This window comes from Gracilinanus agilis, chromosome 2, assembly GCF_016433145.1.
Source record: "Gracilinanus agilis isolate LMUSP501 chromosome 2, AgileGrace, whole genome shotgun sequence".
NCBI classification, from domain to species: Eukaryota; Metazoa; Chordata; class Mammalia; order Didelphimorphia; family Didelphidae; genus Gracilinanus; species Gracilinanus agilis.
Window position 1 is genome coordinate 441,672,417 of NC_058131.1, and position 5,367 is coordinate 441,677,783.

At 38.1% G+C, this 5,367-nt stretch overlaps 1 pseudogene; it reads left to right on the forward strand.

Moving 5' to 3' along the window:
- The first annotated feature begins 210 nt into the window (after positions 1–210).
- On the forward strand, positions 211–1,050 carry LOC123233950 (annotated as a pseudogene).
- The last annotated feature ends 4,317 nt before the right edge of the window (positions 1,051–5,367 follow it).

Sequence of the window (5,367 nt, forward strand, 5' to 3'; positions counted from 1 at the left end):
ATATAAATGTGTGTGTGTATAAATATATACAAAACTAGGAGGAGGAGAGAAGGTAATAATAAGAAAAATAGGTGGTAATAATAAGAAAAATAGTGAACTACTCACCTTCCACTCTGGGCGGCAGTGGTGGCGGTGGTCCTTTTCCCTTCCCCTATTCCCCTCAAGTCAGGCTAAAGTGGTTCAATGCCCTGATCCTGGGCCTGCTCCGCCATGCTCCCCAAGAAACAGGCTCTGGCTGGGGGCAACAAGAAGGCAGAACAGAAAAAGAAGGAGAAAATCATTGAGGACAAAACTTTCGGTTTGAAGAATAAGAAAGGGGCAAAGCAAGAGAAGTTCATCAAGGCTGTGACACATCAAGTTAAATTTGGTCAACAGAATCCACAACAGGCTGCACAAAATGAAGGTGATAAGAAATTAAAGAAAGATGACAAGAAGAATGAACTTCAGGATTTAAATGAACTATTCAAACCTGTAGTTGCTGCTCAGAAAATAAGTAAAGGTGCAGATCCCAAATCTGTAGTATGTATGTTCTTTAAGCAAGGGCAATGTACTAAAGGAGATAAATGTAAGTTCTCCCATTATTTGTCTCTTGAAAGAAAATGTGAAAAACGAAGTGTTTATATAGATGCAAAAGATGAAGAACTTGAAAAGGATACCACGGATAACTGGGATGGGAAAAAGCTGGAAGAAGTAGTGAACAAGAAGCATGGTGAGGAGGAAAAGAAAAAAACAAAAACTCAAATAGTGTGCAAGCACATTCTTGATGCTATTGAAAACAAAAAAATATGACTGCTTTGGGGTTTGCCCTGGAGGTTGTGATAACTGTCCGTACCCTCATGCTCTTCCTCCTGGTTTTGTATTAAAAAAAGATAAGAAGAAAGAATAAAAAGAAGATGAAATTTCATTAGAAGATCTAATGGAAAGAGAGCGTTCTGCTTTAGGACCAAATGTTACCAAAATCACTTTAGAGTTTTTTCTTGCATGGAAGAAAAGAAAAGGCAAGAAAAGATTGATAAACTTGAGCAAGATATGGAAAGAAGAATGAAATAGATAACAAAACCATACTAGTGGGGGACTTCAACCTTCCCCTATCAGATCTAGATAAATCAAAACAAAAAATAAATAAGAAAGAGATAAGAGAGGTGAATGAAACCCTAGAAAAATTAGAGTTAATAGATATATGGATAAAAATAAATAGGGACAAAAAAGAATACGCCTTCTTTTCAGCAGCACATGGAACATTCAAAACGATAGACCATGTACTAGGGCATAGAAACATGGCAAACAAAAGCAAAAAAGCGGAAATAATAAATGTAACCTTTTCAGATCATAATGCAATAAAAAGTTATTAGTAAGAATACATGGAGAGGCAAACCAAAAACTAATTGGAAATTAAATAATATAATTCTCCAAAACCAGCTAGTCAAAGAAGAAATCATAGAAACAATCAACAATTTCATTGAAGAGATGAGACACCCTACCAAACTCTGTGGGATGCAGCCAAGGCAGTACTCAGGGGGAAATTTGTATCCTTGAGTGTATATATTAACAAATTAGGGAGGGCAGAGGTTAATGAATTGGGCATGCAACTTAAAAAACTAGAAAATGAACAAATTAAAAATCCTCAGATGAAAACTAAATTAGAAATACTAAAAATCAAATGAGAAATTAATAAAATCGAAAGTAAAAGAACTATTAAATTAATGAGACTAGAAGCTGGTATTTTGAAAAAACAGATAAAATAGACAAAGTACTGGTCAATCTAATAAAAAAGGAAAGAAGAAAACCAAATTGACAGTATCAAAGATGAAAAGGGAGACCTGGCCTCTAATGAAGAGGAAATTAAAGCAATCATTAAAAACAATTGTGCCCAATTATATAGCAATAAATATAGCAATCTGGGTGATATGGATAAATGTTTACAAAAATAAAAATTGTCTAGATTAACAGCAGAAGAAATAGAATACTTAAATAATCCAATATCAGAAAAAGAAATTGAAAAAGCCATCAAAGAACTCCCTAAAAAAATCTCCAGGGCCTGATGGATTCACAAGTGAATTCTATCAAACATTCAAAGAACAATTAATCCCAATACTATACAAATTATTTGATGTAATAAGCAAAGAAGGAGTCCTACCAAATTCCTTTTATGACACAAATATGGCACTGATTTCAAAGCCAGCCAGATCAAAAACAGAGAAAGAAAATTATAGTCCAATCTCCTTAAAGAACATAGATGCAAAAATCTTAAATATAATACTAGCAAAAAGATTTCTCCAAGTGATCCAGAGGGTTACCCATCATGATCAGGTGGGATTTATACCAGGAATGCAAGGATGGTTCAACATTAGGAAAACCATCCACACAATTGACCATATAAACAAGCAAACCAACAAAAACCACATGATTATCTCAATAGATGCTGAAAAGGCTTTTGACAAAATACAACACCCATTCCTGCTGAAAACCCTGGAAAGTATAGGAATAGAAGGACCTTTCCTGAAAATAATAAATAATAAATAGTATATACCTAAAACCATCAACAAGCATCATATGTGATGGGGATGAATTAGAAGCCTTTCCAATAAGATCAGGTATGAAACAAGGATGCCCATTATTACCTCTATTATTTAATATTGTACTAGAAACACTAGCAGTAGGAATTAGAGAAGAGAAAGAAATTGAAAGTATTAAAATAGGCAATGAGGAGACTAAGCTATCACTGTTTGCAGATGATATGATGGTCTATTTAAAAAATGCTAGAAAATCAACTAAAAAGCTAGTGGAAATAATCAACAACTTTAACAAAGTTGCAGGATACAAAATAAATGCACATAAATCATCAGCATTTCTATATATTTCCAACACATCACAACAGCAAGTGGTAGAAAGAGAAACACCATTTAACATCACCCTAGACAGATCTGATTACTACCTGGTTAAGATGGAGGCAGATTAAAAAGCAGCTGTTTAACCTCTCCTGACTGAAACATATAGGAGTCCTCAAGAAGACATAAAAACAAATCTAGAGGAACGAAGGGACCCCACAACAGGGAGCAGCATTGAAAGTATGTGGAATTGGGGCATTTCCATGCTATAAGGGGATGAAACAGCTCTCACTAAAATGCAACCTGAGCACTCCCCTCCCCCACCCTACACCACCTACAGTGCCAAAGCCAGGGCACAAGAGCTAGAGCAAGCTTGGGGCACCCATTAAGTCTTTGGCAGCTACCTGGGGTCACCACGGCCTGTTCCTGAGAGCAGCAAGACTTAAGACCCCAGGAGGCAAAAGAATGCGTGGACTTTGAACACAGACCCTGAGCCCAGGCTCTTGCATCCACGGATCCTGAGCACAGGAGTGGACCTTGAGTGAGGACCCAGTGCAGAGGGGGTTCACAGCTGAAGAAGCAGCACCCTGAGACTGTTAAAGGAACCTCAGACAGAGGAACAAACAAGGGGGCCACCAGGAGGCTTGAACCTGAGAACAACTAGATCTGAGACTTCAGGAGCCTAGAGAGCGAAACAGACCCTGGGTGTGAGGATAAACCTGAGAGGGCACAGGGCTAACAATGGCAAGCCAGAGACAAGAACCCCAAAAGAGAAAGATCATGAAGAAGAAATCTGTAACACTGGACAACTTTTACACAGAGAAAATCCAGAAAACAGAGCAAACAGCAGAGGAGAACAAACAAGTAATCACATCCAAACCTTCCAAAATAATGAAAACTGGTCACAAGCTATTGAAGAGTTCAAATCTGAGATGTTGAGAAAGATGGAAGAGATCTGGCAAGAAAATAACAGTTTAAAAGGCAGAATTTCACAACTGGAAAGTGAGGCAAGTCAACTGATGACCAGAAATGACCAGATTAAAAAGGAAAACCAAAAGATTATAGCCAAAACCCAAAAGATTATAACCGAAAACCAGTCCCTAAAGGCTAGAATTGAGCAATTAGAAGCTAATGATCCCTCAAGAGTGCAAGAACAAATAAAACAAAGTCAAAAGTGATAAAATAGAAGGAAAATGAAATATGTCAATGAGAAATTGACAGATAAAGAAAACAGGGCTAGAAGACACAATTTGAGAATCATTGGTCTTCCTGAAAAAGCAGAAATTAGTAGAAACTTGGAATCCATACTAAAAGAAATTATTCAGCAAAATTGTCCTGAAGTTCTACAACAAGAGGGCAATATAGACATTGAAAGGACCCATAGATCACGCTCTACACTAGACCCAGAAAAGTCAACACCCAGGAATATAATAGCCAAATTCAAGAGCTTCCAAGTAAAAGAAAAAAATCTTACAAGAAGCCAGAAAGAGACAATTCAAATATCAAGGAGCACCAATCAGGATCACACAGGATCTGGCAGCCTGCACACTAAAAGATCGCAAAGCTTGGAATATTATATTCAGAAAGGCAAGAGAACTGGGTCTACAACCAGGGATCCCCTACCCATTAAAACTAACTACATACTTCCAGGGGAAAGTTTGGGCATTCAACAAGATAGAAGATTTCCAAATATTTTCACAGAAAAGACCAGGACTAATTGGAAGGAGAAGTTCCAAGAAGCAGAAACTCCAAAGGAGAAATTTCAAGGAGAAGTCTCTTGGTCAGGAAGTTCAGTACTTTTTATAATCCTTTTTCATGTTCCTTCTTGTCCCTTCCCCACTTTACAGTGAAATAATAAGTGAGAGAACCTACAAGGTCTCTAGGTATTGTGTTGAGGGTTAGACCATTGCTGAGCACCTGATGTGGTCTGCCAACAGTATGAAGTCAAGTTGGTAGGTCTCAGTCCTGTAGGGTGATGATAACACAATCTGACTGCTCAGTAGGATATAGAAAAAGATCTTGATTTATTAAACAAACACAGGATGGGGTTGTGGAACAGGGAAATGGATTTCCATAGCTTTATTTGTTTCTAATTCCTCCTCACTTCATGACCAGCAAGGGTTGCTTCATTCCCAATAAGTTGGGCCACTCTATCTGCTCTCTCTCTCTCTCTCTCTCTCTCTCTCTCTCTCTCTCAATTCTAGCTAAACTACACCTGCACTAACTGGCCCACTGAAATAAAATAGTATCAGTAAAGTCTAGACAGATGGGTTGGCTATAAGACCCAAAGGCCTGAGCCTAGATAGTCTGGCTCAGTTAGGCGGTTAGGCAAGATAGAGATAGGGTCCTCAGCAGCTCACACAGAACAGATGATAAAGATGAGAAGCAGGGCCATATATCAGGATCAGAGAAGGCTTCTTGAGATAAAGAACATCCAAGGTTAGTCAGGAACTCAGCTTCTTCCTCTAGCTCAATCCCAAGATGGCAACAGGAAGCAAGTTCCTGCACTCAACCGTGTCCAGAGATCAATGCCCCCATT